This window comes from Ascidiella aspersa, chromosome 4, assembly GCF_963924565.1.
Source record: "Ascidiella aspersa chromosome 4, kaAscAspe10.2, whole genome shotgun sequence".
NCBI lineage: Eukaryota > Metazoa > Chordata > Ascidiacea > Phlebobranchia > Ascidiidae > Ascidiella > Ascidiella aspersa.
The window spans coordinates 23393709-23416961 of record NC_139450.1 but is presented as its reverse complement, the minus strand read 5'-3'; the positions used below and the strand labels follow the sequence as shown (position 1 = coordinate 23416961).

The 23253-nt window shown below is 39.2% G+C and overlaps 58 non-coding genes and 63 pseudogenes across 58 annotated transcripts; all 121 read left to right on the top strand.

Moving 5' to 3' along the window:
* The first annotated feature begins 57 nt into the window (after positions 1–57).
* Positions 58–177, top strand: LOC146148921 (5S ribosomal RNA). The gene has a single exon (XR_014496700.1). It is a non-coding gene; the product is annotated as a 5S ribosomal RNA (ribosomal RNA).
* A 74-nt stretch (positions 178–251) lies between these two features.
* On the top strand, positions 252–360 carry LOC146148920 (5S ribosomal RNA; annotated as a pseudogene).
* A 65-nt stretch (positions 361–425) lies between these two features.
* Positions 426–543, top strand: LOC146148919 (5S ribosomal RNA; annotated as a pseudogene).
* A 74-nt stretch (positions 544–617) lies between these two features.
* On the top strand, positions 618–736 carry LOC146148918 (5S ribosomal RNA; annotated as a pseudogene).
* A 74-nt stretch (positions 737–810) lies between these two features.
* On the top strand, positions 811–929 carry LOC146148917 (5S ribosomal RNA). Its single transcript, XR_014496394.1, has one exon. It is a non-coding gene; the product is annotated as a 5S ribosomal RNA (ribosomal RNA).
* A 186-nt stretch (positions 930–1115) lies between these two features.
* Positions 1116–1235, top strand: LOC146148916 (5S ribosomal RNA). The gene has a single exon (XR_014498088.1). It is a non-coding gene; the product is annotated as a 5S ribosomal RNA (ribosomal RNA).
* A 74-nt stretch (positions 1236–1309) lies between these two features.
* LOC146148915 (5S ribosomal RNA) lies at positions 1310–1418 on the top strand (annotated as a pseudogene).
* A 247-nt stretch (positions 1419–1665) lies between these two features.
* LOC146148914 (5S ribosomal RNA) lies at positions 1666–1784 on the top strand (annotated as a pseudogene).
* A 246-nt stretch (positions 1785–2030) lies between these two features.
* On the top strand, positions 2031–2149 carry LOC146148913 (5S ribosomal RNA; annotated as a pseudogene).
* Positions 2150–2214: 65 nt separating this feature from the next.
* Positions 2215–2332, top strand: LOC146148912 (5S ribosomal RNA; annotated as a pseudogene).
* A 74-nt stretch (positions 2333–2406) lies between these two features.
* Positions 2407–2525, top strand: LOC146148911 (5S ribosomal RNA; annotated as a pseudogene).
* Positions 2526–2589: 64 nt separating this feature from the next.
* LOC146148910 (5S ribosomal RNA) lies at positions 2590–2708 on the top strand (annotated as a pseudogene).
* Positions 2709–2772: 64 nt separating this feature from the next.
* Positions 2773–2891, top strand: LOC146148909 (5S ribosomal RNA; annotated as a pseudogene).
* Positions 2892–2955: 64 nt separating this feature from the next.
* LOC146148908 (5S ribosomal RNA) lies at positions 2956–3074 on the top strand (annotated as a pseudogene).
* A 64-nt stretch (positions 3075–3138) lies between these two features.
* On the top strand, positions 3139–3257 carry LOC146148907 (5S ribosomal RNA). Its single transcript, XR_014497575.1, has one exon. It is a non-coding gene; the product is annotated as a 5S ribosomal RNA (ribosomal RNA).
* A 64-nt stretch (positions 3258–3321) lies between these two features.
* On the top strand, positions 3322–3440 carry LOC146148906 (5S ribosomal RNA; annotated as a pseudogene).
* A 64-nt stretch (positions 3441–3504) lies between these two features.
* On the top strand, positions 3505–3623 carry LOC146148905 (5S ribosomal RNA). Its single transcript, XR_014498086.1, has one exon. It is a non-coding gene; the product is annotated as a 5S ribosomal RNA (ribosomal RNA).
* Positions 3624–3687: 64 nt separating this feature from the next.
* Positions 3688–3806, top strand: LOC146148904 (5S ribosomal RNA; annotated as a pseudogene).
* A 74-nt stretch (positions 3807–3880) lies between these two features.
* Positions 3881–3999, top strand: LOC146148903 (5S ribosomal RNA). The gene has a single exon (XR_014496392.1). It is a non-coding gene; the product is annotated as a 5S ribosomal RNA (ribosomal RNA).
* Positions 4000–4185: 186 nt separating this feature from the next.
* LOC146148902 (5S ribosomal RNA) lies at positions 4186–4305 on the top strand. The gene has a single exon (XR_014498087.1). It is a non-coding gene; the product is annotated as a 5S ribosomal RNA (ribosomal RNA).
* A 74-nt stretch (positions 4306–4379) lies between these two features.
* On the top strand, positions 4380–4488 carry LOC146148901 (5S ribosomal RNA; annotated as a pseudogene).
* Positions 4489–4735: 247 nt separating this feature from the next.
* On the top strand, positions 4736–4854 carry LOC146148900 (5S ribosomal RNA; annotated as a pseudogene).
* Positions 4855–5100: 246 nt separating this feature from the next.
* Positions 5101–5219, top strand: LOC146148899 (5S ribosomal RNA; annotated as a pseudogene).
* Positions 5220–5284: 65 nt separating this feature from the next.
* LOC146148898 (5S ribosomal RNA) lies at positions 5285–5402 on the top strand (annotated as a pseudogene).
* Positions 5403–5476: 74 nt separating this feature from the next.
* Positions 5477–5595, top strand: LOC146148897 (5S ribosomal RNA; annotated as a pseudogene).
* Positions 5596–5659: 64 nt separating this feature from the next.
* On the top strand, positions 5660–5778 carry LOC146148896 (5S ribosomal RNA; annotated as a pseudogene).
* A 64-nt stretch (positions 5779–5842) lies between these two features.
* Positions 5843–5961, top strand: LOC146148895 (5S ribosomal RNA; annotated as a pseudogene).
* A 64-nt stretch (positions 5962–6025) lies between these two features.
* LOC146148894 (5S ribosomal RNA) lies at positions 6026–6144 on the top strand. Its single transcript, XR_014498085.1, has one exon. It is a non-coding gene; the product is annotated as a 5S ribosomal RNA (ribosomal RNA).
* A 64-nt stretch (positions 6145–6208) lies between these two features.
* LOC146148893 (5S ribosomal RNA) lies at positions 6209–6327 on the top strand. The gene has a single exon (XR_014497574.1). It is a non-coding gene; the product is annotated as a 5S ribosomal RNA (ribosomal RNA).
* A 63-nt stretch (positions 6328–6390) lies between these two features.
* LOC146148892 (5S ribosomal RNA) lies at positions 6391–6509 on the top strand (annotated as a pseudogene).
* Positions 6510–6573: 64 nt separating this feature from the next.
* On the top strand, positions 6574–6692 carry LOC146148891 (5S ribosomal RNA; annotated as a pseudogene).
* A 65-nt stretch (positions 6693–6757) lies between these two features.
* LOC146148890 (5S ribosomal RNA) lies at positions 6758–6875 on the top strand (annotated as a pseudogene).
* A 74-nt stretch (positions 6876–6949) lies between these two features.
* LOC146148889 (5S ribosomal RNA) lies at positions 6950–7068 on the top strand (annotated as a pseudogene).
* A 74-nt stretch (positions 7069–7142) lies between these two features.
* Positions 7143–7261, top strand: LOC146148888 (5S ribosomal RNA; annotated as a pseudogene).
* Positions 7262–7324: 63 nt separating this feature from the next.
* Positions 7325–7443, top strand: LOC146148887 (5S ribosomal RNA). Its single transcript, XR_014496571.1, has one exon. It is a non-coding gene; the product is annotated as a 5S ribosomal RNA (ribosomal RNA).
* Positions 7444–7508: 65 nt separating this feature from the next.
* LOC146148886 (5S ribosomal RNA) lies at positions 7509–7627 on the top strand (annotated as a pseudogene).
* A 64-nt stretch (positions 7628–7691) lies between these two features.
* LOC146148885 (5S ribosomal RNA) lies at positions 7692–7810 on the top strand. Its single transcript, XR_014497078.1, has one exon. It is a non-coding gene; the product is annotated as a 5S ribosomal RNA (ribosomal RNA).
* A 63-nt stretch (positions 7811–7873) lies between these two features.
* On the top strand, positions 7874–7992 carry LOC146148884 (5S ribosomal RNA). The gene has a single exon (XR_014497265.1). It is a non-coding gene; the product is annotated as a 5S ribosomal RNA (ribosomal RNA).
* Positions 7993–8056: 64 nt separating this feature from the next.
* On the top strand, positions 8057–8175 carry LOC146148883 (5S ribosomal RNA). Its single transcript, XR_014496117.1, has one exon. It is a non-coding gene; the product is annotated as a 5S ribosomal RNA (ribosomal RNA).
* A 64-nt stretch (positions 8176–8239) lies between these two features.
* Positions 8240–8358, top strand: LOC146148882 (5S ribosomal RNA). Its single transcript, XR_014496378.1, has one exon. It is a non-coding gene; the product is annotated as a 5S ribosomal RNA (ribosomal RNA).
* A 64-nt stretch (positions 8359–8422) lies between these two features.
* Positions 8423–8541, top strand: LOC146148881 (5S ribosomal RNA; annotated as a pseudogene).
* A 65-nt stretch (positions 8542–8606) lies between these two features.
* Positions 8607–8725, top strand: LOC146148880 (5S ribosomal RNA). The gene has a single exon (XR_014496856.1). It is a non-coding gene; the product is annotated as a 5S ribosomal RNA (ribosomal RNA).
* Positions 8726–8789: 64 nt separating this feature from the next.
* On the top strand, positions 8790–8908 carry LOC146148879 (5S ribosomal RNA). The gene has a single exon (XR_014498083.1). It is a non-coding gene; the product is annotated as a 5S ribosomal RNA (ribosomal RNA).
* Positions 8909–8972: 64 nt separating this feature from the next.
* LOC146148878 (5S ribosomal RNA) lies at positions 8973–9091 on the top strand. The gene has a single exon (XR_014497573.1). It is a non-coding gene; the product is annotated as a 5S ribosomal RNA (ribosomal RNA).
* Positions 9092–9155: 64 nt separating this feature from the next.
* On the top strand, positions 9156–9274 carry LOC146148877 (5S ribosomal RNA; annotated as a pseudogene).
* Positions 9275–9338: 64 nt separating this feature from the next.
* LOC146148876 (5S ribosomal RNA) lies at positions 9339–9457 on the top strand (annotated as a pseudogene).
* Positions 9458–9522: 65 nt separating this feature from the next.
* LOC146148875 (5S ribosomal RNA) lies at positions 9523–9640 on the top strand (annotated as a pseudogene).
* Positions 9641–9714: 74 nt separating this feature from the next.
* On the top strand, positions 9715–9833 carry LOC146148874 (5S ribosomal RNA; annotated as a pseudogene).
* A 74-nt stretch (positions 9834–9907) lies between these two features.
* LOC146148873 (5S ribosomal RNA) lies at positions 9908–10026 on the top strand (annotated as a pseudogene).
* A 63-nt stretch (positions 10027–10089) lies between these two features.
* On the top strand, positions 10090–10208 carry LOC146148872 (5S ribosomal RNA). Its single transcript, XR_014496569.1, has one exon. It is a non-coding gene; the product is annotated as a 5S ribosomal RNA (ribosomal RNA).
* Positions 10209–10273: 65 nt separating this feature from the next.
* On the top strand, positions 10274–10392 carry LOC146148871 (5S ribosomal RNA; annotated as a pseudogene).
* A 64-nt stretch (positions 10393–10456) lies between these two features.
* On the top strand, positions 10457–10575 carry LOC146148870 (5S ribosomal RNA). Its single transcript, XR_014497077.1, has one exon. It is a non-coding gene; the product is annotated as a 5S ribosomal RNA (ribosomal RNA).
* Positions 10576–10638: 63 nt separating this feature from the next.
* Positions 10639–10757, top strand: LOC146148869 (5S ribosomal RNA). The gene has a single exon (XR_014497264.1). It is a non-coding gene; the product is annotated as a 5S ribosomal RNA (ribosomal RNA).
* Positions 10758–10821: 64 nt separating this feature from the next.
* On the top strand, positions 10822–10940 carry LOC146148868 (5S ribosomal RNA). The gene has a single exon (XR_014496116.1). It is a non-coding gene; the product is annotated as a 5S ribosomal RNA (ribosomal RNA).
* Positions 10941–11004: 64 nt separating this feature from the next.
* LOC146148867 (5S ribosomal RNA) lies at positions 11005–11123 on the top strand. Its single transcript, XR_014496377.1, has one exon. It is a non-coding gene; the product is annotated as a 5S ribosomal RNA (ribosomal RNA).
* A 64-nt stretch (positions 11124–11187) lies between these two features.
* On the top strand, positions 11188–11306 carry LOC146148866 (5S ribosomal RNA; annotated as a pseudogene).
* A 65-nt stretch (positions 11307–11371) lies between these two features.
* LOC146148865 (5S ribosomal RNA) lies at positions 11372–11490 on the top strand. The gene has a single exon (XR_014496855.1). It is a non-coding gene; the product is annotated as a 5S ribosomal RNA (ribosomal RNA).
* Positions 11491–11554: 64 nt separating this feature from the next.
* LOC146148864 (5S ribosomal RNA) lies at positions 11555–11673 on the top strand. The gene has a single exon (XR_014498082.1). It is a non-coding gene; the product is annotated as a 5S ribosomal RNA (ribosomal RNA).
* Positions 11674–11737: 64 nt separating this feature from the next.
* LOC146148863 (5S ribosomal RNA) lies at positions 11738–11856 on the top strand. The gene has a single exon (XR_014497571.1). It is a non-coding gene; the product is annotated as a 5S ribosomal RNA (ribosomal RNA).
* Positions 11857–11920: 64 nt separating this feature from the next.
* On the top strand, positions 11921–12039 carry LOC146148862 (5S ribosomal RNA; annotated as a pseudogene).
* A 64-nt stretch (positions 12040–12103) lies between these two features.
* Positions 12104–12222, top strand: LOC146148861 (5S ribosomal RNA; annotated as a pseudogene).
* A 65-nt stretch (positions 12223–12287) lies between these two features.
* LOC146148860 (5S ribosomal RNA) lies at positions 12288–12405 on the top strand (annotated as a pseudogene).
* Positions 12406–12479: 74 nt separating this feature from the next.
* Positions 12480–12598, top strand: LOC146148859 (5S ribosomal RNA; annotated as a pseudogene).
* A 74-nt stretch (positions 12599–12672) lies between these two features.
* LOC146148858 (5S ribosomal RNA) lies at positions 12673–12791 on the top strand (annotated as a pseudogene).
* A 63-nt stretch (positions 12792–12854) lies between these two features.
* Positions 12855–12973, top strand: LOC146148857 (5S ribosomal RNA). The gene has a single exon (XR_014496568.1). It is a non-coding gene; the product is annotated as a 5S ribosomal RNA (ribosomal RNA).
* A 65-nt stretch (positions 12974–13038) lies between these two features.
* Positions 13039–13157, top strand: LOC146148856 (5S ribosomal RNA; annotated as a pseudogene).
* Positions 13158–13221: 64 nt separating this feature from the next.
* LOC146148855 (5S ribosomal RNA) lies at positions 13222–13340 on the top strand. Its single transcript, XR_014497076.1, has one exon. It is a non-coding gene; the product is annotated as a 5S ribosomal RNA (ribosomal RNA).
* A 63-nt stretch (positions 13341–13403) lies between these two features.
* Positions 13404–13522, top strand: LOC146148854 (5S ribosomal RNA). Its single transcript, XR_014497263.1, has one exon. It is a non-coding gene; the product is annotated as a 5S ribosomal RNA (ribosomal RNA).
* A 64-nt stretch (positions 13523–13586) lies between these two features.
* LOC146148853 (5S ribosomal RNA) lies at positions 13587–13705 on the top strand. The gene has a single exon (XR_014496020.1). It is a non-coding gene; the product is annotated as a 5S ribosomal RNA (ribosomal RNA).
* A 64-nt stretch (positions 13706–13769) lies between these two features.
* On the top strand, positions 13770–13888 carry LOC146148852 (5S ribosomal RNA). Its single transcript, XR_014496894.1, has one exon. It is a non-coding gene; the product is annotated as a 5S ribosomal RNA (ribosomal RNA).
* A 64-nt stretch (positions 13889–13952) lies between these two features.
* LOC146148851 (5S ribosomal RNA) lies at positions 13953–14071 on the top strand (annotated as a pseudogene).
* A 64-nt stretch (positions 14072–14135) lies between these two features.
* Positions 14136–14254, top strand: LOC146148850 (5S ribosomal RNA). The gene has a single exon (XR_014497075.1). It is a non-coding gene; the product is annotated as a 5S ribosomal RNA (ribosomal RNA).
* Positions 14255–14317: 63 nt separating this feature from the next.
* LOC146148849 (5S ribosomal RNA) lies at positions 14318–14436 on the top strand (annotated as a pseudogene).
* A 65-nt stretch (positions 14437–14501) lies between these two features.
* LOC146148848 (5S ribosomal RNA) lies at positions 14502–14620 on the top strand. The gene has a single exon (XR_014495444.1). It is a non-coding gene; the product is annotated as a 5S ribosomal RNA (ribosomal RNA).
* A 64-nt stretch (positions 14621–14684) lies between these two features.
* On the top strand, positions 14685–14803 carry LOC146148847 (5S ribosomal RNA; annotated as a pseudogene).
* Positions 14804–14867: 64 nt separating this feature from the next.
* Positions 14868–14986, top strand: LOC146148846 (5S ribosomal RNA; annotated as a pseudogene).
* Positions 14987–15049: 63 nt separating this feature from the next.
* On the top strand, positions 15050–15168 carry LOC146148845 (5S ribosomal RNA). The gene has a single exon (XR_014497262.1). It is a non-coding gene; the product is annotated as a 5S ribosomal RNA (ribosomal RNA).
* A 64-nt stretch (positions 15169–15232) lies between these two features.
* On the top strand, positions 15233–15351 carry LOC146148844 (5S ribosomal RNA). The gene has a single exon (XR_014498015.1). It is a non-coding gene; the product is annotated as a 5S ribosomal RNA (ribosomal RNA).
* A 64-nt stretch (positions 15352–15415) lies between these two features.
* Positions 15416–15534, top strand: LOC146148843 (5S ribosomal RNA; annotated as a pseudogene).
* A 64-nt stretch (positions 15535–15598) lies between these two features.
* LOC146148842 (5S ribosomal RNA) lies at positions 15599–15717 on the top strand. Its single transcript, XR_014496376.1, has one exon. It is a non-coding gene; the product is annotated as a 5S ribosomal RNA (ribosomal RNA).
* Positions 15718–15781: 64 nt separating this feature from the next.
* On the top strand, positions 15782–15900 carry LOC146148841 (5S ribosomal RNA; annotated as a pseudogene).
* Positions 15901–15964: 64 nt separating this feature from the next.
* Positions 15965–16083, top strand: LOC146148840 (5S ribosomal RNA). Its single transcript, XR_014497074.1, has one exon. It is a non-coding gene; the product is annotated as a 5S ribosomal RNA (ribosomal RNA).
* Positions 16084–16147: 64 nt separating this feature from the next.
* On the top strand, positions 16148–16266 carry LOC146148839 (5S ribosomal RNA; annotated as a pseudogene).
* A 64-nt stretch (positions 16267–16330) lies between these two features.
* Positions 16331–16449, top strand: LOC146148838 (5S ribosomal RNA; annotated as a pseudogene).
* A 63-nt stretch (positions 16450–16512) lies between these two features.
* On the top strand, positions 16513–16631 carry LOC146148837 (5S ribosomal RNA; annotated as a pseudogene).
* A 64-nt stretch (positions 16632–16695) lies between these two features.
* Positions 16696–16814, top strand: LOC146148836 (5S ribosomal RNA). Its single transcript, XR_014495773.1, has one exon. It is a non-coding gene; the product is annotated as a 5S ribosomal RNA (ribosomal RNA).
* Positions 16815–16878: 64 nt separating this feature from the next.
* Positions 16879–16997, top strand: LOC146148835 (5S ribosomal RNA; annotated as a pseudogene).
* Positions 16998–17061: 64 nt separating this feature from the next.
* Positions 17062–17180, top strand: LOC146148834 (5S ribosomal RNA). Its single transcript, XR_014495772.1, has one exon. It is a non-coding gene; the product is annotated as a 5S ribosomal RNA (ribosomal RNA).
* Positions 17181–17244: 64 nt separating this feature from the next.
* LOC146148833 (5S ribosomal RNA) lies at positions 17245–17363 on the top strand. Its single transcript, XR_014496567.1, has one exon. It is a non-coding gene; the product is annotated as a 5S ribosomal RNA (ribosomal RNA).
* Positions 17364–17428: 65 nt separating this feature from the next.
* On the top strand, positions 17429–17547 carry LOC146148832 (5S ribosomal RNA). The gene has a single exon (XR_014495443.1). It is a non-coding gene; the product is annotated as a 5S ribosomal RNA (ribosomal RNA).
* A 64-nt stretch (positions 17548–17611) lies between these two features.
* On the top strand, positions 17612–17730 carry LOC146148831 (5S ribosomal RNA; annotated as a pseudogene).
* Positions 17731–17794: 64 nt separating this feature from the next.
* On the top strand, positions 17795–17913 carry LOC146148830 (5S ribosomal RNA; annotated as a pseudogene).
* A 64-nt stretch (positions 17914–17977) lies between these two features.
* LOC146148829 (5S ribosomal RNA) lies at positions 17978–18096 on the top strand (annotated as a pseudogene).
* Positions 18097–18160: 64 nt separating this feature from the next.
* On the top strand, positions 18161–18279 carry LOC146148828 (5S ribosomal RNA). The gene has a single exon (XR_014495771.1). It is a non-coding gene; the product is annotated as a 5S ribosomal RNA (ribosomal RNA).
* A 64-nt stretch (positions 18280–18343) lies between these two features.
* On the top strand, positions 18344–18462 carry LOC146148827 (5S ribosomal RNA). The gene has a single exon (XR_014496566.1). It is a non-coding gene; the product is annotated as a 5S ribosomal RNA (ribosomal RNA).
* Positions 18463–18527: 65 nt separating this feature from the next.
* On the top strand, positions 18528–18646 carry LOC146148826 (5S ribosomal RNA). Its single transcript, XR_014495442.1, has one exon. It is a non-coding gene; the product is annotated as a 5S ribosomal RNA (ribosomal RNA).
* A 64-nt stretch (positions 18647–18710) lies between these two features.
* Positions 18711–18829, top strand: LOC146148825 (5S ribosomal RNA; annotated as a pseudogene).
* Positions 18830–18893: 64 nt separating this feature from the next.
* On the top strand, positions 18894–19011 carry LOC146148824 (5S ribosomal RNA; annotated as a pseudogene).
* A 63-nt stretch (positions 19012–19074) lies between these two features.
* Positions 19075–19193, top strand: LOC146148823 (5S ribosomal RNA). Its single transcript, XR_014497260.1, has one exon. It is a non-coding gene; the product is annotated as a 5S ribosomal RNA (ribosomal RNA).
* A 64-nt stretch (positions 19194–19257) lies between these two features.
* On the top strand, positions 19258–19376 carry LOC146148822 (5S ribosomal RNA). The gene has a single exon (XR_014496115.1). It is a non-coding gene; the product is annotated as a 5S ribosomal RNA (ribosomal RNA).
* Positions 19377–19440: 64 nt separating this feature from the next.
* On the top strand, positions 19441–19559 carry LOC146148821 (5S ribosomal RNA). The gene has a single exon (XR_014496375.1). It is a non-coding gene; the product is annotated as a 5S ribosomal RNA (ribosomal RNA).
* A 64-nt stretch (positions 19560–19623) lies between these two features.
* LOC146148820 (5S ribosomal RNA) lies at positions 19624–19742 on the top strand (annotated as a pseudogene).
* Positions 19743–19806: 64 nt separating this feature from the next.
* On the top strand, positions 19807–19925 carry LOC146148819 (5S ribosomal RNA). Its single transcript, XR_014497288.1, has one exon. It is a non-coding gene; the product is annotated as a 5S ribosomal RNA (ribosomal RNA).
* A 63-nt stretch (positions 19926–19988) lies between these two features.
* Positions 19989–20107, top strand: LOC146148818 (5S ribosomal RNA; annotated as a pseudogene).
* Positions 20108–20172: 65 nt separating this feature from the next.
* LOC146148817 (5S ribosomal RNA) lies at positions 20173–20291 on the top strand. The gene has a single exon (XR_014495441.1). It is a non-coding gene; the product is annotated as a 5S ribosomal RNA (ribosomal RNA).
* Positions 20292–20355: 64 nt separating this feature from the next.
* On the top strand, positions 20356–20474 carry LOC146148816 (5S ribosomal RNA). The gene has a single exon (XR_014497073.1). It is a non-coding gene; the product is annotated as a 5S ribosomal RNA (ribosomal RNA).
* A 65-nt stretch (positions 20475–20539) lies between these two features.
* Positions 20540–20658, top strand: LOC146148815 (5S ribosomal RNA). Its single transcript, XR_014495440.1, has one exon. It is a non-coding gene; the product is annotated as a 5S ribosomal RNA (ribosomal RNA).
* Positions 20659–20722: 64 nt separating this feature from the next.
* Positions 20723–20841, top strand: LOC146148814 (5S ribosomal RNA). Its single transcript, XR_014497072.1, has one exon. It is a non-coding gene; the product is annotated as a 5S ribosomal RNA (ribosomal RNA).
* A 63-nt stretch (positions 20842–20904) lies between these two features.
* Positions 20905–21023, top strand: LOC146148813 (5S ribosomal RNA). The gene has a single exon (XR_014497259.1). It is a non-coding gene; the product is annotated as a 5S ribosomal RNA (ribosomal RNA).
* Positions 21024–21087: 64 nt separating this feature from the next.
* LOC146148812 (5S ribosomal RNA) lies at positions 21088–21206 on the top strand. Its single transcript, XR_014497070.1, has one exon. It is a non-coding gene; the product is annotated as a 5S ribosomal RNA (ribosomal RNA).
* Positions 21207–21269: 63 nt separating this feature from the next.
* LOC146148811 (5S ribosomal RNA) lies at positions 21270–21388 on the top strand. Its single transcript, XR_014497258.1, has one exon. It is a non-coding gene; the product is annotated as a 5S ribosomal RNA (ribosomal RNA).
* Positions 21389–21452: 64 nt separating this feature from the next.
* LOC146148810 (5S ribosomal RNA) lies at positions 21453–21581 on the top strand (annotated as a pseudogene).
* A 64-nt stretch (positions 21582–21645) lies between these two features.
* On the top strand, positions 21646–21764 carry LOC146148809 (5S ribosomal RNA). The gene has a single exon (XR_014496374.1). It is a non-coding gene; the product is annotated as a 5S ribosomal RNA (ribosomal RNA).
* Positions 21765–21828: 64 nt separating this feature from the next.
* LOC146148808 (5S ribosomal RNA) lies at positions 21829–21947 on the top strand (annotated as a pseudogene).
* Positions 21948–22011: 64 nt separating this feature from the next.
* On the top strand, positions 22012–22130 carry LOC146148807 (5S ribosomal RNA). Its single transcript, XR_014496971.1, has one exon. It is a non-coding gene; the product is annotated as a 5S ribosomal RNA (ribosomal RNA).
* A 63-nt stretch (positions 22131–22193) lies between these two features.
* LOC146148806 (5S ribosomal RNA) lies at positions 22194–22312 on the top strand (annotated as a pseudogene).
* Positions 22313–22377: 65 nt separating this feature from the next.
* LOC146148805 (5S ribosomal RNA) lies at positions 22378–22496 on the top strand. The gene has a single exon (XR_014495439.1). It is a non-coding gene; the product is annotated as a 5S ribosomal RNA (ribosomal RNA).
* A 64-nt stretch (positions 22497–22560) lies between these two features.
* On the top strand, positions 22561–22679 carry LOC146148804 (5S ribosomal RNA; annotated as a pseudogene).
* Positions 22680–22743: 64 nt separating this feature from the next.
* Positions 22744–22862, top strand: LOC146148803 (5S ribosomal RNA). The gene has a single exon (XR_014497069.1). It is a non-coding gene; the product is annotated as a 5S ribosomal RNA (ribosomal RNA).
* A 63-nt stretch (positions 22863–22925) lies between these two features.
* Positions 22926–23044, top strand: LOC146148802 (5S ribosomal RNA; annotated as a pseudogene).
* A 64-nt stretch (positions 23045–23108) lies between these two features.
* LOC146148801 (5S ribosomal RNA) lies at positions 23109–23226 on the top strand (annotated as a pseudogene).
* The last annotated feature ends 27 nt before the right edge of the window (positions 23227–23253 follow it).

Here is a 23253-nt window from a genome sequence, read left to right as displayed (position 1 = left end):
ATTTATTTAAGTTTATAAGATTTAAATAGATTAGACCAAAAAATGTTGACCAGTGATGCCTACGACAATACCATGTTTAATGCACCCGATCTCGTCCGATCTCGGAAGTTAAGCAACGTCGGGATTGGTTAGTACTTGGATGGGTGACTTCGTTGGAATACCAATTTGTCGTAGGCAAAATATGATTTTTAAAATATATATAAATGTTTGCATTTTCAAAGAGTTTAGACCATACAATGTTGACCAATACTGCCTACGACCATACCTGGTTGAATGCACCCGATCTCGGAAGTAAAGCAACGTCGGGATTGGTAAGTACTTGGATGGGTGACCGCCTAAGAATACCAATTGTCGTAGGCAAAATATGATTTATTTAAGTTTTTACATTTTTAAAAAGATAAGACCAAAAAATGTTGACCAATAATGCCTACGACAATACCATGTTTAATGACCCGATCTCGTCCGTTCTCGGAAGTTAAGCAACGTCAGGATTGGTTAGTACTTGGATGGGTGACCGCCTAGGAATACCAATTGTCGAAGTCAAAATATGATTTTAAAAATATATTTAATCGTTTACATTTTTGAAGAGTTCAGACCAAAAAATGTTGACCAATACTGCCTACGACCATACTAGGTTGAATGCACCCGAACTCGTCCGATCTCGGAAGTTAACCAATGTCGGGATTGGTTAGTACTTGGATGGGTGACCGCCTAGGAATTCCAACTGTCATAGGCAAAATATGATTTCTAAAATATATTTAATCGTTTACATTTTTAAAGAATTCATACCAATTAATGTTGACCAATACTGTCTACGACCATACCAGGTTGAATGCACCCGATCTCGTCCGATCTCGGAAGTTAAGCAACGTCGGGATTGGTTGGTACTTGGATGGGTGACCGCCTAGGAATACCAATTGTCGTAGGCAAAATATGATTTTTAAAATATATATAAATGTTTACATTTTCAAAGAAATTAGACCAAAAAATGTTGACCAATACTGCCAAAGACCGTGCCATGTTTAATGCCCCCGATCTCGTCCGATCTCGGAAAAAAATATATTTAAATGTTTACATTTTTAAAGAGTTCAGACCAAAAAATGTTGACCAATACTGCCTACGACCATACCAGGTTGAATGCACCCGAACTCGTCCGATCTCGGAAGTTAACCAATGTCGGGATTGGTTAGTACTTGGATGGGTGACCTCGTTGGAATACCAATTTGTCGTAGGCAAAATATGATTTTTAAAATATATATAAATGTTTGCATTTTCAAAGAGTTTAGACCAAACAATGTTGACCAATACTGCCTACGACCATACCTGGTTGAATGCACCCGATCTCGGAAGTAAAGCAACGTCGGGATTGGTAAGTACTTGGATGGGTGACCGCCTAGGAATACCAATTGTCGTAGGCAAAATATGATTTATTTAAGTTTTTACATTTTTAAAAAGATAAGACCAAAAAATGTTGACCAATACTGACTACGACCATACCAGGTTAATGTACTCAATCTCGTCCGATCTCGTAAGTTAAGCAACGTCGGGAATGGTCAGTACTTGGATGGGTGACCGCCTAGGAATGCCAATTGTCGTAGACAAAAGATGATTTATTTAAGTTTATAATTTTTAAATAGATTAGACCAAAAAATGTTGACCAATGATGCCTACGACAATACCATGTTTAATGCACCCGATCTCGTCCGATCTCGGAAGTTAAGCAACGTCGAGATTGGTTAGTACTTGGATGGGTGTCCGCCTAGGAATACCAATTGTCGTAGGCAAAATATGATTTATTTAAGTTTTTACATTTTTAAATAGATAAGACCAAAAAATGTTGACCAATACTGACTACGACCATACCAGGTTAATGTACTCAATCTCGTCCGATCTCGTAAGTTAAGCAACGTCCGGATTGGTCAGTACTTGGATGGGTGACCGCCTAGGAATGCCAATTGTCGTAGGCAAAAGATGATTTATTTAAGTTTATAATTTTTAAATAGATTAGACATAAAATGTTGAGAAAAACTGCTTACGACCATACCAGGTTGAATGCACCCTATCTCGTCCGATCTCGGATGTTAAGCAACGTCGGGATTGGTTAGTACTTGGATGGGTGACCGCCTAGGAATACAAATTATCGTAGGCAAAATATGATTTATTTAAGTTTTTACATTTTTAAATAGATAAGCCCAAAAAATGTTGACCAATAATGCCTACGACCATACCAGGTTGAATGCACCGATCTCGTCCGATCTCGCAAGTTAAGCAACGTCAGGATTGGTTAGTACTTGGATGGGTGACCGCCTAGGAATACCAATTGTCGAAGTCAAAATATGATTTTAAAAATATATTTAAATGTTTACATTTTTAAAGAATTCATACCAAAAAATGTTGACCAATACTGTCTACGACCATACCAGGTTGAATGCACCCGATCTCGTCCGATCTCGGAAGTTAAGCAACGTCGGGATTGGTTGGCACTTGGATGGGTGACCGCCTAGGAATACCAATTGTCGTAGGCAAAATATGATTTATTTAAGTTTTTACTTTTTTAATTAGATTAGACATAAAATGTTGAGAAAAACTGCTTACGACCATACCAGGTTGCATGCACCCGATCTCGTCCGATCTCGGATGTTAAGAAACGTCGGGATTGGTTAGTACTTGGATGGGTGACCGCCTAGGAATACCAATTGTCGTAGGCACAATATGATTTATTTAAGTTTTTACCTTTTTAAATAGATTATACCATAAATGTTGACCAATACTGTCTACGACCATACCATTTTGAATGCACCCGATCTCGTCCGATCTCGGAAGTTAAGCAACGTCGGCATTGGTTAGTATTTCGATGGGTGACCGCCTAGGAATACCAATTGTCGTAGGCACAATATGATTTATTTAAGTTTTTACATTTTTAAATAGATTAGACCATAAATGTTTACCAATACTGACTGCGACCATACCAGGTTGAATGCACCCGATCTCGTCCGATCTCAGAAGTTAAGCAACGTCGGGATTGGTTGGTACTTGGATGGGTGACCGCCTAGGAATACCAATTGTCGTAGGCAAAATATGATTTATTTAAGTTTTTACTTTTTTAATTAGATTAGACATAAAATGTTGAGAAAAACTGCTTACGACCATACCAGGTTGAATGCACCCGATCTCGTCCGATCTCGGATGTTAAGCAACGTCGGGATTGGTTAGTACTTGGATGGGTGACCGCCTAGGAATGCCAATTGTCGTAGGCAAAATATGATTTATTTAAGTTTTTACCTTTTTAAATAGATTATACCATAAATGTTGACCAATACTGTCTACGACCATACCATTTTGAATGCACCCGATCTCGTCCGATCTCGGAAGTTAAGCAACGTCGGCATTGGTTAGTATTTCGATGGGTGACCGCCTAGGAATACCAATTGTCGTAGGCACAATATGATTTATTTAAGTTTTTACATTTTTAAATAGATTAGACCATAAATGTTTACCAATACTGACTGCGACCATACCAGGTTGAATGCACCCGATCTCGTCCGATCTCGGAAGTTAAGCAACGTCGGGATTGGTTGGTACTTGGATGGGTGACCGCCTAGGAATACCAATTGTCGTAGGCAAAATATGATTTATTTAAGTTTTTACTTTTTTAATTAGATTAGACATAAAATGTTGAGAAAAACTGCTTACGACCATACCAGGTTGAATGCACCCGATCTCGTCCGATCTCGGAAGTTAACCAATGTCGGGATTGGTTAGTACTTGGATGGGTGACCGCCTAGGAATTCCAACTGTCATAGGCAAAATATGATTTTTAAAATATATTTAATCGTTTACATTTTTAAAGAATTCATACCAATTAATGTTGACCAATACTGTCTACGACCATACCAGGTTGAATGCACCCGATCTCGTCCGATCTCGGAAGTTAAGCAACGTCGGGATTGGTTGGTACTTGGATGGGTGACCGCCTAGGAATACCAATTGTCGTAGGCAAAATATGATTTTTAAAATATATATAAATGTTTACATTTTCAAAGAAATTAGACCAAAAAATGTTGACCAATACTGCCAAAGACCGTGCCATGTTTAATGCCCCCGATCTCGTCCGATCTCGGAAAAAAATATATTTAAATGTTTACATTTTTAAAGAGTTCAGACCAAAAAATGTTGACCAATACTGCCTACGACCATACCAGGTTGAATGCACCCGAACTCGTCCGATCTCGGAAGTTAACCAATGTCGGGATTGGTTAGTACTTGGATGGGTGACCTCGTTGGAATACCAATTTGTCGTAGGCAAAATATGATTTTTAAAATATATATAAATGTTTGCATTTTCAAAGAGTTTAGACCAAACAATGTTGACCAATACTGCCTACGACCATACCTGGTTGAATGCACCCGATCTCGGAAGTAAAGCAACGTCGGGATTGGTAAGTACTTGGATGGGTGACCGCCTAGGAATACCAATTGTCGTAGGCAAAATATGATTTATTTAAGTTTTTACATTTTTAAAAAGATAAGACCAAAAAATGTTGACCAATACTGACTACGACCATACCAGGTTAATGTACTCAATCTCGTCCGATCTCGTAAGTTAAGCAACGTCGGGAATGGTCAGTACTTGGATGGGTGACCGCCTAGGAATGCCAATTGTCGTAGACAAAAGATGATTTATTTAAGTTTATAATTTTTAAATAGATTAGACCAAAAAATGTTGACCAATGATGCCTACGACAATACCATGTTTAATGCACCCGATCTCGTCCGATCTCGGAAGTTAAGCAACGTCGAGATTGGTTAGTACTTGGATGGGTGTCCGCCTAGGAATACCAATTGTCGTAGGCAAAATATGATTTATTTAAGTTTTTACATTTTTAAATAGATAAGACCAAAAAATGTTGACCAATACTGACTACGACCATACCAGGTTAATGTACTCAATCTCGTCCGATCTCGTAAGTTAAGCAACGTCCGGATTGGTCAGTACTTGGATGGGTGACCGCCTAGGAATGCCAATTGTCGTAGGCAAAAGATGATTTATTTAAGTTTATAATTTTTAAATAGATTAGACATAAAATGTTGAGAAAAACTGCTTACGACCATACCAGGTTGAATGCACCCTATCTCGTCCGATCTCGGATGTTAAGCAACGTCGGGATTGGTTAGTACTTGGATGGGTGACCGCCTAGGAATACAAATTATCGTAGGCAAAATATGATTTATTTAAGTTTTTACATTTTTAAATAGATAAGCCCAAAAAATGTTGACCAATAATGCCTACGACCATACCAGGTTGAATGCACCGATCTCGTCCGATCTCGCAAGTTAAGCAACGTCAGGATTGGTTAGTACTTGGATGGGTGACCGCCTAGGAATACCAATTGTCGAAGTCAAAATATGATTTTAAAAATATATTTAAATGTTTACATTTTTAAAGAATTCATACCAAAAAATGTTGACCAATACTGTCTACGACCATACCAGGTTGAATGCACCCGATCTCGTCCGATCTCGGAAGTTAAGCAACGTCGGGATTGGTTGGCACTTGGATGGGTGACCGCCTAGGAATACCAATTGTCGTAGGCAAAATATGATTTATTTAAGTTTTTACTTTTTTAATTAGATTAGACATAAAATGTTGAGAAAAACTGCTTACGACCATACCAGGTTGCATGCACCCGATCTCGTCCGATCTCGGATGTTAAGAAACGTCGGGATTGGTTAGTACTTGGATGGGTGACCGCCTAGGAATACCAATTGTCGTAGGCACAATATGATTTATTTAAGTTTTTACCTTTTTAAATAGATTATACCATAAATGTTGACCAATACTGTCTACGACCATACCATTTTGAATGCACCCGATCTCGTCCGATCTCGGAAGTTAAGCAACGTCGGCATTGGTTAGTATTTCGATGGGTGACCGCCTAGGAATACCAATTGTCGTAGGCACAATATGATTTATTTAAGTTTTTACATTTTTAAATAGATTAGACCATAAATGTTTACCAATACTGACTGCGACCATACCAGGTTGAATGCACCCGATCTCGTCCGATCTCGGAAGTTAAGCAACGTCGGGATTGGTTGGTACTTGGATGGGTGACCGCCTAGGAATACCAATTGTCGTAGGCAAAATATGATTTATTTAAGTTTTTACTTTTTTAATTAGATTAGACATAAAATGTTGAGAAAAACTGCTTACGACCATACCAGGTTGAATGCACCCGATCTCGTCCGATCTCGGATGTTAAGCAACGTCGGGATTGGTTAGTACTTGGATGGGTGACCGCCTAGGAATGCCAATTGTCGTAGGCAAAAGATATTTATTTAAGTTTTTACATTTTTAAATAGATTATACCATAAATGTTGACCAATACTGTCTACGACCATACCATTTTGAATGCACCCGATCTCGTCCGATCTCGGAAGTTAAGCAACGTCGGCATTGGTTAGTACTTGGATGGGTGACCGCCTAGGAATGCCAATTGTCGTAGGCAAAAGATGATTTATTTAAGTTTATAATTTTTAAATAGATTAGACCAAAAAATGTTGACCAATGATGCCTACGACAATACCATGTTTAATGCACCCGATCTCGTCCGATCTCGTAAGTTAAACAACGTCGGGATTGGTCTGTACTTGAATTGGTGACCGCCTAGGAATACAAATGATCGTAGGCAAAATATGATTTATTTAAGTTTTTACATTTTTAAATAGATAAGACCAAAAAATGTTGACCAATAATGCCTACGACCATACCCGGTTGAATGCACCGATCTCGTCCGATCTCGCAAGTTAAGCAACGTCAGGATTGGTTAGTGCTTGGATGGGTGACCGCCTAGGAATACCAATTGTCGAAGTCAAAATATGATTTTAAAAATATATTTAAATGTTTACATTTTTAAAGAGTTCAGACCAAAAAATGTTGACCAATACTGCCTACGACCATACCAGGTTGAACGCACACGAACTCGTCCGATCTCGGAAGTTAAGCAATGTCGGGATTGGTTAGTACTTGGATGGGTGACCGCCTAGGAATTCCAACTGTCATAGGCAAAATATGATTTTTAAAATATATTTAATCGTTTACATTTTTAAAGAATTCATACCAAAAAATGTTGACCAATACTGTCTACGACCATACCAGGTTGAATCCACCCGATCTCGTCCGATCTCGGAAGTTAAGCAACGTCGGGATTGGTTGGCACTTGGATGAGTGAACGCCTAGGAATACCAATTGTCGTAGGCAAAATATGATTTATTTAAGTTTTTATTTTTTAATTAGATTAGACATAAAATGTTGAGAAAAACTGCTTACGACCATACCAGGTTGAATGCACCCGATCTCGTCCGATCTCGGATGTTAAGCAACGTCGGGATTGGTTAGTACTTGGATGGGTGACCGCCTAGGAATACCAATTGTCGTAGGCACAATATGTTTTATTTAAGTTTTTACATTTTTAAATAGATTAGACCAAAATATGTTGACCAATACTGGCTACGACCATACCATTTTGAATGCACCCGATCTCGCCCGATCTCGGAAGTTAAGCAACGTCGGCATTGGTTAGTACTTGGATGGGTGACCGCCTAGGAATACCAATTGTCGTAGGCACAATATGTTTTATTTAAGTTTTTACATTTTTAAATAGATTAGACCATAAATGTTGACCAATACTGACTACGACCATACCAGGTTGAATGCACCCGATCTCGTCCGATCTCGGAAGTTAAGCAACGTCGGGATTGGTTGGTACTTGGATGGGTGACCGCCTAGGAATACCAATTGTCGTAGGCAAAATATGATTTATTTAAGTTTTTATTTTTTAATTAGATTAGACATAAAATGTTGAGAAAAACTGCTTACGACCATACCAGGTTGAATGCACCCGATCTCGTCCGATCTCGGATGTTAAGCAGCGTCGGGATTGGTTAGTACTTGGATGGGTGACCGCCTAGGAATACCAATTGTCGTAGGCACAATATGATTTATTTAAGTTTTTACATTTTTAAATAGATTAGACCATAAATGTTGACCAATACTGACTACGACCATACCAGGTTGAATGCACCCGATCTCGTCCGATCTCGGAAGTTAAGCAACGTGGGGATTGGTTAGTACTTGGATGGGTGACCGCCTAGGAATACCAATTGTCGTAGGCACAATATGATTTATTTAAGTTTTTACATTTTTAAATAGATTAGACCATAAATGTTGACCAATACTGGCTACGACCATACCAGGTTGAATGCACCCGATCTCGTCCGATCTCGGAAGTTAAGCAACTTCGGGATTGGTTAGTACTTGGATGGATGACCGCCTAGGAATACCAATTGTCGTAGGCACAATATGATTTATTTAAGTTTTTACATTTTTAAATAGATTATACCATAAATGTTGACCAATACTTTCTACGACCATACCATTTTGAATGCACCCGATCTCGTCCGATCTCGGAAGTTAAGCAACGTCGGCATTGGTTAGTACTTGGATGGGTGACCGCCTAGGAATACCAATTGTCGTAGGCACAATATGTTTTATTTAAATTTTTACATTTTTAAATAGATTAGACCAAAATATGTTGACCAATACTGGCTACGACCATACCAGGTTGAATGCACCCGATCTCGACCGATCTCGGAAGTTAAGCAACTTCGGGATTGGTTAGTACTTGGATGGGTGACCGCCTAGGAATACCAATTGTCGTAGGCACAATATGATTTATTTAAGTTTTTACATTTTTAAATAGATTATACCATAAATGTTTACCAATACTGACTGCGACCATACCAGGTTGAATGCACCCGATCTCGTCCGATCTCGGAAGTTAAGCAACGTCGGGATTGGTTGGTACTTGGATGGGTGACCGCCTAGGAATACCAATTGTCGTAGGCAAAATATGATTTATTTAAGTTTTTACTTTTTTAATTAGATTAGACATAAAATGTTGAGAAAAACTGCTTACGACCATACCAGGTTGAATGCACCCGATCTCGTCCGATCTCGGATGTTAAGCAACGTCGGGATTGGTTAGTACTTGGATGGGTGACCGCCTAGGAATGCCAATTGTCGTAGGCAAAAGATGATTTATTTAAGTTTTTACATTTTTAAATAGATTATACCATAAATGTTGACCAATACTGTCTACGACCATACCATTTTGAATGCACCCGATCTCGTCCGATCTCGGAAGTTAAGCAACGTCGGCATTGGTTAGTACTTGGATGGGTGACCGCCTAGGAATGCCAATTGTCGTAGGCAAAAGATGATTTATTTAAGTTTATAATTTTTAAATAGATTAGACCAAAAAATGTTGACCAATGATGCCTACGACAATACCATGTTTAATGCACCCGATCTCGTCCGATCTCGTAAGTTAAACAACGTCGGGATTGGTCTGTACTTGAATTGGTGACCGCCTAGGAATACAAATGATCGTAGGCAAAATATGATTTATTTAAGTTTTTACATTTTTAAATAGATAAGACCAAAAAATGTTGACCAATAATGCCTACGACCATACCCGGTTGAATGCACCGATCTCGTCCGATCTCGCAAGTTAAGCAACGTCAGGATTGGTTAGTGCTTGGATGGGTGACCGCCTAGGAATACCAATTGTCGAAGTCAAAATATGATTTTAAAAATATATTTAAATGTTTACATTTTTAAAGAGTTCAGACCAAAAAATGTTGACCAATACTGCCTACGACCATACCAGGTTGAACGCACACGAACTCGTCCGATCTCGGAAGTTAAGCAATGTCGGGATTGGTTAGTACTTGGATGGGTGACCGCCTAGGAATTCCAACTGTCATAGGCAAAATATGATTTTTAAAATATATTTAATCGTTTACATTTTTAAAGAATTCATACCAAAAAATGTTGACCAATACTGTCTACGACCATACCAGGTTGAATCCACCCGATCTCGTCCGATCTCGGAAGTTAAGCAACGTCGGGATTGGTTGGCACTTGGATGAGTGAACGCCTAGGAATACCAATTGTCGTAGGCAAAATATGATTTATTTAAGTTTTTATTTTTTAATTAGATTAGACATAAAATGTTGAGAAAAACTGCTTACGACCATACCAGGTTGAATGCACCCGATCTCGTCCGATCTCGGATGTTAAGCAACGTCGGGATTGGTTAGTACTTGGATGGGTGACCGCCTAGGAATACCAATTGTCGTAGGCACAATATGTTTTATTTAAGTTTTTACATTTTTAAATAGATTAGACCAAAATATGTTGACCAATACTGGCTACGACCATACCATTTTGAATGCACCCGATCTCGCCCGATCTCGGAAGTTAAGCAACGTCGGCATTGGTTAGTACTTGGATGGGTGACCGCCTAGGAATACCAATTGTCGTAGGCACAATATGTTTTATTTAAGTTTTTACATTTTTAAATAGATTAGACCATAAATGTTGACCAATACTGACTACGACCATACCAGGTTGAATGCACCCGATCTCGTCCGATCTCGGAAGTTAAGCAACGTCGGGATTGGTTGGTACTTGGATGGGTGACCGCCTAGGAATACCAATTGTCGTAGGCAAAATATGATTTATTTAAGTTTTTATTTTTTAATTAGATTAGACATAAAATGTTGAGAAAAACTGCTTACGACCATACCAGGTTGAATGCACCCGATCTCGTCCGATCTCGGATGTTAAGCAGCGTCGGGATTGGTTAGTACTTGGATGGGTGACCGCCTAGGAATACCAATTGTCGTAGGCACAATATGATTTATTTAAGTTTTTACATTTTTAAATAGATTAGACCATAAATGTTGACCAATACTGACTACGACCATACCAGGTTGAATGCACCCGATCTCGTCCGATCTCGGAAGTTAAGCAACGTGGGGATTGGTTAGTACTTGGATGGGTGACCGCCTAGGAATACCAATTGTCGTAGGCACAATATGATTTATTTAAGTTTTTACATTTTTAAATAGATTAGACCATAAATGTTGACCAATACTGGCTACGACCATACCAGGTTGAATGCACCCGATCTCGTCCGATCTCGGAAGTTAAGCAACTTCGGGATTGGTTAGTACTTGGATGGATGACCGCCTAGGAATACCAATTGTCGTAGGCACAATATGATTTATTTAAGTTTTTACATTTTTAAATAGATTATACCATAAATGTTGACCAATACTTTCTACGACCATACCATTTTGAATGCACCCGATCTCGTCCGATCTCGGAAGTTAAGCAACGTCGGCATTGGTTAGTACTTGGATGGGTGACCGCCTAGGAATACCAATTGTCGTAGGCACAATATGTTTTATTTAAATTTTTACATTTTTAAATAGATTAGACCAAAATATGTTGACCAATACTGGCTACGACCATACCAGGTTGAATGCACCCGATCTCGACCGATCTCGGAAGTTAAGCAACTTCGGGATTGGTTAGTACTTGGATGGGTGACCGCCTAGGAATACCAATTGTCGTAGGCACAATATGATTTATTTAAGTTTTTACATTTTTAAATAGATTATACCATAAATGTTTACCAATACTGACTGCGACCATACCAGGTTGAATGCACCCGATCTCGTCCGATCTCGGAAGTTAAGCAACGTCGGGATTGGTTGGTACTTGGATGGGTGACCGCCTAGGAATACCAATTGTCGTAGGCAAAATATGATTTATTTAAGTTTTTACTTTTTTAATTAGATTAGACATAAAATGTTGAGAAAAACTGCTTACGACCATACCAGGTTGAATGCACCCGATCTCGTCCGATCTCGGATGTTAAGCAACGTCGGGATTGGTTAGTACTTGGATGGGTGACCGCCTAGGAATGCCAATTGTCGTAGGCAAAAGATGATTTATTTAAGTTTTTACATTTTTAAATAGATTATACCATAAATGTTGACCAATACTGTCTACGACCATACCATTTTGAATGCACCCGATCTCGTCCGATCTCGGAAGTTAAGCAACGTCGGCATTGGTTAGTACTTGGATGGGTGACCGCCTAGGAATGCCAATTGTCGTAGGCAAAAGATGATTTATTTAAGTTTATAATTTTTAAATAGATTAGACCAAAAAATGTTGACCAATGATGCCTACGACAATACCATGTTTAATGCACCCGATCTCGTCCGATCTCGTAAGTTAAACAACGTCGGGATTGGTCTGTACTTGAATTGGTGACCGCCTAGGAATACAAATGATCGTAGGCAAAATATGATTTATTTAAGTTTTTACATTTTTAAATAGATAAGACCAAAAAATGTTGACCAATAATGCCTACGACCATACCAGGTTGAATGCACCGATCTCGTCCGATCTCGCAAGTTAAGCAACGTCAGGATTGGTTAGTGCTTGGATGGGTGACCGCCTAGGAATACCAATTGTCGAAGTCAAAATATGATTTTAAAAATATATTTAAATGTTTACATTTTTAAAGAGTTCAGACCAAAAAATGTTGACCAATACTGCCTACGACCATACCAGGTTGAACGCACACGAACTCGTCCGATCTCGGAAGTTAAGCAATGTCGGGATTGGTTAGTACTTGGATGGGTGACCGCCTAGGAATTCCAACTGTCATAGGCAAAATATGATTTTTAAAATATATTTAATCGTTTACATTTTTAAAGAATTCATACCAAAAAATGTTGACCAATACTGTCTACGACCATACCAGGTTGAATGCACCCGATCTCGTCCGATCTCGGAAGTTAAGCAACGTCGGGATTGGTTGGCACTTGGATGAGTGAACGCCTAGGAATACCAATTGTCGTAGGCAAAATATGATTTATTTAAGTTTTTATTTTTTAATTAGATTAGACATAAAATGTTGAGAAAAACTGCTTACGACCATACCAGGTTGAATGCACCCGATCTCGTCCGATCTCGGATGTTAAGCAACGTCGGGATTGGTTAGTACTTGGATGGGTGACCGCCTAGGAATACCAATTGTCGTAGGCACAATATGTTTTATTTAAGTTTTTACATTTTTAAATAGATTAGACCAAAATATGTTGACCAATACTGGCTACGACCATACCATTTTGAATGCACCCGATCTCGCCCGATCTCGGAAGTTAAGCAACGTCGGCATTGGTTAGTACTTGGATGGGTGACCGCCTAGGAATACCAATTGTCGTAGGCACAATATGTTTTATTTAAGTTTTTACATTTTTAAATAGATTAGACCATAAATGTTGACCAATACTGACTACGACCATACCAGGTTGAATGCACCCGATCTCGTCCGATCTCGGAAGTTAAGCAACGTCGGGATTGGTTGGTACTTGGATGGGTGACCGCCTAGGAATACCAATTGTCGTAGGCAAAATATGATTTATTTAAGTTTTTATTTTTTAATTAGATTAGACATAAAATGTTGAGAAAAACTGCTTACGACCATACCAGGTTGAATGCACCCGATCTCGTCCGATCTCGGATGTTAAGCAGCGTCGGGATTGGTTAGTACTTGGATGGGTGACCGCCTAGGAATACCAATTGTCGTAGGCACAATATGATTTATTTAAGTTTTTACATTTTTAAATAGATTAGACCATAAATGTTGACCAATACTGACTACGACCATACCAGGTTGAATGCACCCGATCTCGTCCGATCTCGGAAGTTAAGCAACGTGGGGATTGGTTAGTACTTGGATGGGTGACCGCCTAGGAATACCAATTGTCGTAGACACAATATGATTTATTTAAGTTTTTACATTTTTAAATAGATTAGACCATAAATGTTGACCAATACTGGCTACGGCCATACCAGGTTGAATGCACCCGATCTCGTCCGATCTCGGAAGTTAAGCAACTTCGGGATTGGTTAGTACTTGGATGGATGACCGCCTAGGAATACCAATTGTCGTAGGCACAATATGATTTATTTAAGTTTTTACATTTTTAAATAGATTATACCATAAATGTTGACCAATACTTTCTACGACCATACCATTTTGAATGCACCCGATCTCGTCCGATCTCGGAAGTTAAGCAACGTCGGCATTGGTTAGTACTTGGATGGGTGACCGCCTAGGAATACCAATTGTCGTAGGCACAATATGTTTTATTTAAGTTTTTACATTTTTAAATAGATTAGACCATAAATGTTGACCAATACTGACTACGACCATACCAGGTTGAATGCACCCGATCTCGTCCGATCTCGGAAGTTAAGCAACGTCGGGATTGGTTGGTACTTGGATGGGTGACCGCCTAGGAATACCAATTGTCGTAGGCAAAATATGATTTATTTAAGTTTTTATTTTTTAATTAGATTAGACATAAAATGTTGAGAAAAACTGCTTACGACCATACCAGGTTGAATGCACCCGATCTCGTCCGATCTCGGATGTTAAGCAGCGTCGGAATTCGTTAGTACTTGGATGGGTGACCGCCTAGGAATACCAATTGTCGTAGGCACAATATGTTTTATTTAAATTTTTACATTTTTAAATAGATTAGACCAAAATATGTTGACCAATACTGGCTACGACCATACCAGGTTGAATGCACCCGATCTCGTCCGATCTCGGAAGTTAAGCAACTTCGGGATTGGTTAGTACTTGGATGGGTGACCGCCTAGGAATACCAATTGTCGTAGGCACAATATGATTTATTTAAGTTTTTACATTTTTAAATAGATTATACCATAAATGTTGACCAATACTTTCTACGACCATACCATTTTGAATGCACCCGATCTCGTCCGATCTCGGAAGTTAAGCAATGTCGGCATTGGTTAGTACTTGGATGGGTGACCGCCTAGGAATACCAATTGTCGTAGGCACAATATGTTTTATTTAAGTTTTTACATTTTTAAATAGATTAGACCATAAATGTTGACCAATACTGACTACGACCATACCAGGTTGAATGCACCCGATCTCGTCCGATCTCGGAAGTTAAGCAACGTCGGGATTGGTTGGTACTTGGATGGGTGACCGCCTAGGAATACCAATTGTCGTCGGCAAAATATGATTTATTTAAGTTTTTATTTTTTAATTAGATTAGACATAAAATGTTGAGAAAAACTGCTTACGACCATACCAGGTTGAATGCACCCGATCTCGTCCGATCTCGGATGTTAAGCAGCGTCGGGATTGGTTAGTACTTGGATGGGTGACCGCCTAGGAATACCAATTGTCGTAGGCACAATATGATTTATTTAAGTTTTTACATTTTTAAATAGATTAGACCATAAATGTTGACCAATACTGACTACGACCATACCAGGTTGAATGCACCCGATCTCGTCCGATCTCGGAAGTTAAGCAAAGTGGGGATTGGTTAGTACTTGGATGGGTGACCGCCTAGGAATACCAATTGTCGTAGGCACAAAATGATTTATTTAAGTTTTTACATTTTTAAATAGATTAGACCATAAATGTTGACCAATACTGACTACCACCATACCAGGTTGAATGCACCCGATCTCGTCCGATCTCGGAAGTTGAGCAACGTGGGGATTGGTTAGTACTTGGATGGGTGACCGCCTAGGAATACCAATTGTCGTAGGCACAATATGATTTATTTAAGTTTTTACATTTTTAAATAGATCAGACCATAAATGTTGACCAATACTGGCTACGACCATACCAGGTTGAATGCACCCGATCTCGTCCGATCTCGGAAGTTAAGCAACTTCGGGATTGGTTAGTACTTGGATGGATGACCGCCTAGGAATACCAATTGTCGTAGGCACAATATGATTTATTTAAGTTTTTACATTTTTAAATAGATTATACCATAAATGTTGACCAATACTTTCTACGACCATACCATTTTGAATGCACCCGATCTCGTCCGATCTCGGAAGTTAAACAACGTCGGCATTGGTTAGTACTTGGATGGGTGACCGCCTAGGAATACCAATTGTCGTAGGCACAATATGTTTTATTTAAGTTTTTACATTTTTAAATAGATTAGACCATAAATGTTGACCAATACTGACTACGACCATACCAGGTTGAATGCACCCGATCTCGTCCGATCTCGGAAGTTAAGCAACGTCGGGATTGGTTGGTACTTGGATGGGTGACCGCCTAGGAATACCAATTGTCGTAGGCAAAATATGATTTATTTAAGTTTTTACATTTTTAAATAGATTATACCATAAATGTTGACCAATACTTTCTACGACCATACCATTTTGAATGCACCCGATCTCGTCCGATCTCGGAAGTTAAGCAATGTCGGCATTGGTTAGTACTTGGATGGGTGACCGCCTAGGAATACCAATTGTCGTAGGCACAATATGTTTTATTTAAGTTTTTACATTTTTAAATAGATTAGACCATAAATGTTGACCAATACTGACTACGACCATACCAGGTTGAATGCACCCGATCTCGTCCGATCTCGGAAGTTAAGCAACGTCGGGATTGGTTGGTACTTGGATGGGTGACCGCCTAGGAATACCAATTGTCGTCGGCAAAATATGATTTATTTAAGTTTTTATTTTTTAATTAGATTAGACATAAAACGTTGAGAAAAACTGCTTACGACCATACCAGATTGAATGCACCCGATCTCGTCCGATCTCGGATGTTAAGCAGCGTCGGGATTTGTTAGTACTTGGATGGGTGACCGCCTAGGAATACCAATTGTCGTAGGCACAATATGATTTATTTAAGTTTTTACATTTTTAAATAGATTAGACCATAAATGTTGACCAATACTGACTACGACCATACCAGGTTGAATGCACCCGATCTCGTCCGATCTCGGAAGTTAAGCAACGTCGGGATTGGTTAGTACTTGGATGGGTGACCGCCTAGGAATACCAATTGTCGTAGGCAAAATATGATTTATTTAAGTTTTTACTTTTTTAATTAGATTAGACATAAAATGTTGAGAAAAACTGCTTACGACCATACCAGGTTGAATGCACCCGATCTCGTCCGATCTCGGATGTTAAGCAACGTCGGGATTGGTTAGTACTTGGATGGGTGACCGCCTAGGAATGCCAATTGTGGTAGGCACAATATGATTTAATTAAGTTTTTACATTTTTAAATAGATTAGACCATAAATGTTGACCAATACTGACTACGACCATACCAGGTTGAATGCACCCGATCTCGTCCGATCTCGGAAGTTAAGCAACGTCGGGATTGGTTAGTACTTGGATGGGTGACCGCCTAGGAATACCAATTGTCGTAGGCAAAATATGATTTATTTAAGTTTTTACTTTTTAAATTAGATTAGACATAAAATGTTGAGAAAAACTGCTTACGACCATACCAGGTTGAATGCACCCGATCTCGTCCGATCTCGGATGTTAAGCAACGTCGGGATTGGTTAGTACTTGGATGGGTGACCGCCTAGGAATACCAATTGTCGTAGGCACAATATGTTTTATTTAAGTTTTTACATTTTTAAATAGATTAGACCAAAATATGTTGACCAATACTGGCTACGACCATACCAGGTTGAATGCACCCGATCTCGTCCGATCTCGGAAGTTAAGCAACTTCGGGATTGGTTAGTACTTGGATGGGTGACCGCCTAGGAATACCAATTGTCGTAGGCACAATATGATTTATTTAAGTTTTTACATTTTTAAATAGATTATACCATAAATGTTGACCAATACTTTCTACGACCATACCATTTTGAATGCACCCGATCTCGTCCGATCTCAGAAGTTAAGCAACGTCGGCATTGGTTAGTACTTGGATGGGTGACCGCCTAGGAATACCAATTGTCGTAGGTACAATATGTTTTATTTAAGTTTTTACATTTTTAAATAGATTAGACCATAAATGTTGACCAATACTGACTACGACCATACCAGGTTGAATGCACCCGATCTCGTCCTTTCTCGGAAGTTAAGCAACGTCGGGATTGGTTGGTACTTGGATGGGTGACCGCCTAGGAATACCAATTGTCGTAGGCAAAATATGATTTATTTAAGTTTTTACTTTTTTAATTAGATTAGACATAAAATGTTGAGAAAAACTGCTTACGACCATACCAGGTTGAATGCACCCGATCTCGTCCGATCTCGGATGTTAAGCAACGTCGGGATTGGTTAGTACTTGGATGGGTGACCGCCTAGGAATGCCAATTGTGGTAGGCACAATATGATTTAATTAAGTTTTTACATTTTTAAATAGATTAGACCATAAATGTTGACCAATACTGACTACGACCATACCAGGTTGAATGCACCCGATCTCGTCCGATCTCGGAAGTTAAGCAACGTCGGGATTGGTTAGTACTTGGATGGGTGACCGCCTAGGAATACCAATTGTCGTAGGCAAAATATGATTTATTTAAGTTTTTACTTTTTTAATTAGATTAGACATAAAATGTTGAGAAAAACTGCTTACGACCATACCAGGTTGAATGCACCCGATCTCGTCCGATCTCGGATGTTAAGCAACGTCGGGATTGGTTAGTACTTGGATGGGTGACCGCCTAGGAATACCAATTGTCGTAGGCACAATATGTTTTATTTAAGTTTTTACATTTTTAAATAGATTAAACCAAAATATGTTGACCAATACTGGCTACGACCATACCAGGTTGAATGCACCCGATCTCGTCCGATCTCGGAAGTTAAGCAACTTCGGGATTGGTTAGTACTTGGATGGGTGACCGCCTAGGAATACCAATTGTCGTAGGCACAATATGATTTATTTAAGTTTTCACATTTTTAAATAGATTATACCATAAATGTTGACCAATACTTTCTACGACCGTACCATTTTGAATGCACCCGATCTCGTCCGATCTCGGAAGTTAAGCAACGTCGGCATTGGTTAGTACTTGGATGGGTGACCGCCTAGGAATACCAATTGTCGTAGGCACAATATGTTTTATTTAAGTTTTTACATTTTTAAATAGATTAGACCATAAATGTTGACCAATACTGACTACGACCATACCAGGTTGAATGCACCGATCTCGTCCGATCTCGGAAGTTAAGCAACGTCGGGATTGGTTGGTACTTGGATGGGTGACCGCCTAGGAATACCAATTGTCGTAGGCAAAATATGATTTATTTAAGTTTTTATTTTTTAATTAGATTAGACATAAAATGTTGAGAAAAACTGCTTACGACCATACCAGGTTGAATGCACCCGATCTCGTCCGATCTCGGATGTTAAGCAGCGTCGGGATTGGTTAGTACTTGGATGGGTGACCGCCTAGGAATACCAATTGTCGTAGGCACAATATGATTTATTTAAGTTTTTACATTTTTAAATAGATTAGACCATAAATGTTGACCAATACTGACTACGACCATACCAGGTTGAATGCACCCGATCTCGTCCGATCTCGGAAGTTAAGCAACGTGGGGATTGGTTAGTACTTGGATGGGTGACCGCCTAGGAATACCAATTGTCGTAGGCACAATATGATTTATTTAAGTTTTTACATTTTTAAATAGATTAGACCATAAATGTTGACCAATACTGGCTACGACCATACCAGGTTGAATGCACCCGATCTCGTCCGATCTCGGAAGTTAAGCAACTTCGGGATTGGTTAGTACTTGGATGGATGACCGCCTAGGAATACCAATTGTCGTAGGCACAATATGATTTATTTAAGTTTTTACATTTTTAAATAGATTAGACCATAAATGTTGACCAATACTTTCTACGACCATACCATTTTGAATGCACCCGATCTCGTCCGATCTCGGAAGTTAAGCAACGTCGGCATTGGTTAGTACTTGGATGGGTGACCGCCTAGGAATACCAATTGTCGTAGGCACAATATGTTTTATTTAAGTTTTTACATTTTTAAATAGATTAGACCATAAATGTTGACCAATACTGACTACGACCATACCAGGTTGAATGCACCCGATCTCGTCCGATCTCGGAAGTTAAGCAACGTCGGGATTGGTTGGTACTTGGATGGGTGACCGCCTAGGAATACCAATTGTCGTAGCCAAAATATGATTTATTTAAGTTTTTATTTTTTAATTAGATTAGACATAAAATGTTGAGAAAAACTGCTTACGACCATACCAGGTTGAATGCACCCGATCTCGTCCGATCTCGGATGTTAAGCAGCGTCGGGATTGGTTAGTACTTGGATGTGTGACCGCCTAGGAATACCAATTGTCGTAGGCACAATATGTTTTATTTAAGTTTTTACATTTTTAAATAGATTAGACCAAAATATGTTGACCAATACTGGCTACGACCATACCAGGTTGAATGCACCCGATCTCGTCCGATCTCGGAAGTTAAGCAACTTCGGGATTGGTTAGTACTTGGATGGGTGACCGCCTAGGAATACCAATTGTCGTAGGCACAATATGATTTATTTAAGTTTTCACATTTTTAAATAGATTATACCATAAATGTTGACCAATACTGACTACGACCATACCAGGTTGAATGCACCCGATCTCGTCCGATCTCGGAAGTTAAGCAACGTCGGGATTGGTTGGTACTTGGATGGGTGACCGCCTAGGAATACCAATTGTCGTAGGCACAATATGTTTTATTTAAGTTTTTACATTTTTAAATAGATTAGACCAAAATATGTTGACCAATACTGGCTACGACCATACCAGGTTGAATGCACCCGATCTCGTCCGATCTCGGAAGTTAAGCAACTTCGGGATTGGTTAGTACTTGGATGGGTGACCGCCTAGGAATACCAATTGTCGTAGGCACAATATGATTTATTTAAGTTTTCACATTTTTAAATAGATTATACCATAAATGTTGACCAATACTGACTACGACCATACCAGGTTGAATGCACCCGATCTCGTCCGATCTCGGAAGTTAAGCAACGTCGGGATTGGTTGGTACTTGGATGGGTGACCGCCTAGGAATACCAATTGTCGTAGGCAAAATATGATTTATTTAAGTTTTTATTTTTTAATTAGATTAGACATAAAATGTTGAGAAAAACTGCTTACGACCATACCAGGTTGAATGCACCCGATCTCGTCCGATCTCGGATGTTAAGCAGCGTCGGGATTGGTTAGTACTTGGATGGGTGACCGCCTAGGAATACCAATTGTCGTAGGCACAATATGATTTATTTAAGTTTTTACATTTTTAAATAGATTAGACCATAAATGTTGACCAATACTGACTACGACCATACCAGGTTGAATGCACCCGATCTCGTCCGATCTCGGAAGTTAAGCAACGTCGGGATTGGTTGGTACTTGGATGGGTGACCGCCTAGGAATACCAATTGTCGTAGGCAAAATATGATTTATTTAAGTTTTTATTTTTTAATTAGATTAGACATAAAATGTTGAGAAAAACTGCTTACGACCATACCAGGTTGAATGCACCCGATCTCGTCCGATCTCGGATGTTAAGCAGCGTCGGGATTGGTTAGTACTTGGATGGGTGACCGCCTAGGAATACCAATTGTCGTAGGCACAATATGATTTATTTAAGTTTTTACATTTTTAAATAGATTAGACCATAAATGTTGACCAATACTGACTACGACCATACCAGGTTGAATGCACCCGATCTCGTCCGATCTCGTCCGATCTCGTAAGTTAAGCAACGTGGGGATTGGTTAGTACTTGGATGGGTGACCGCCTAGGAATACCAATTGTCGTAGGCACAATATGATTTATTTAAGTTTTTACATTTTTAAATAGATTAGACCATAAATGTTGACCAATACTGGCTACGACCATACCAGGTTGAATGCACCCGATCTCGTCCGATCTCGGAAGTTAAGCAACTTCGGGATTGGTTAGTACTTGGATGGATGACCGCCTAGGAATACCAATTGTCGTAGGCACAATATGATTTATTTAAGTTTTTACATTTTTAAATAGATTATACCATAAATGTTGACCAATACTTTCTACGACCATACCATTTTGAATGCACCCGATCTCGTCCGATCTCGGAAGTTAAGCAACGTCGGCATTGGTTAGTACTTGGATGGGTGACCGCCTAGGAATACCAATTGTCGTAGGCACAATATGTTTTATTTAAGTTTTTACATTTTTAAATAGATTAGACCATAAATGTTGACCAATACTGACTACGACCATACCAGGTTGAATACACCCGATCTCGTCCGATCTCGGAAGTTAAGCAACGTCGGGATTGGTTGGTACTTGGATGGGTGACCGCCTAGGAATACCAATTGTCGTAGCCAAAATATGATTTATTTAAGTTTTTATTTTTTAATTAGATTAGACATAAAATGTTGAGAAAAACTGCTTACGACCATACCAGGTTGAATGCACCCGATCTCGTCCGATCTCGGATGTTAAGCAGCGTCGGGATTGGTTAGTACTTGGATGTGTGACCGCCTAGGAATACCAATTGTCGTAGGCACAATATGTTTTATTTCAATTTTTACATTTTTAAATAGATTAGACCAAAATATGTTGACCAATACTGGCTACGACCATACCAGGTTGAATGCACCCGATCTCGTCCGATCTCGGAAGTTAAGCAACTTCGGGATTGGTTAGTACTTGGATGGGTGACCGCCTAGGAATACCAATTGTCGTAGGCACAATATGATTTATTTAAGTTTTTACATTTTTAAATAGATTATACCATAAATGTTGACCAATACTTTCTACGACCATACCATTTTGAATGCACCCGATCTCGTCCGATCTCGGAAGTTAAGCAATGTCGGCATTTGTTAGTACTTGGATGGGTGACCGCCTAGGAATACCAATTGTCGTAGGCACAATATGTTATATTTAAGTTTTTACATTTTTAAATAGATTAGACCATAAATGTTGACCAATACTGACTACGACCATACCAGGTTGAATGCACCCGATCTCGTCCGATCTCGGAAGTTAAGCAACGTCGGGATTGGTTGGTACTTGGATGGGTGACCGCCTAGGAATACCAATTGTCGTAGGCAAAATATGATTTATTTAAGTTTTTATTTTTTAATTAGATTAGACATAAAATGTTGAGAAAAACTGCTTACGACCATACCAGGTTAAATGCACCCGATCTCGTCCGATCTCGGATGTTAAGCAGCGTCGGGATTGGTTAGTACTTGGATGGGTGACCGCCTAGGAATACCAATTGTCGTAGGCACAATATGATTTATTTAAGTTTTTACATTTTTAAATAGATTAGACCATAAATGTTGATCAATACTGACTACGACCATACCAGCTTGAATGCACCGATCTCGTCCGATCTCGGAAGTTAAGCAACGTGGGGATTGGTTAGTACTTGGATGGGTGACCGCCTAGGAATACCAATTGTCGTAGGCACAATATGATTTATTTAAGTTTTTACAT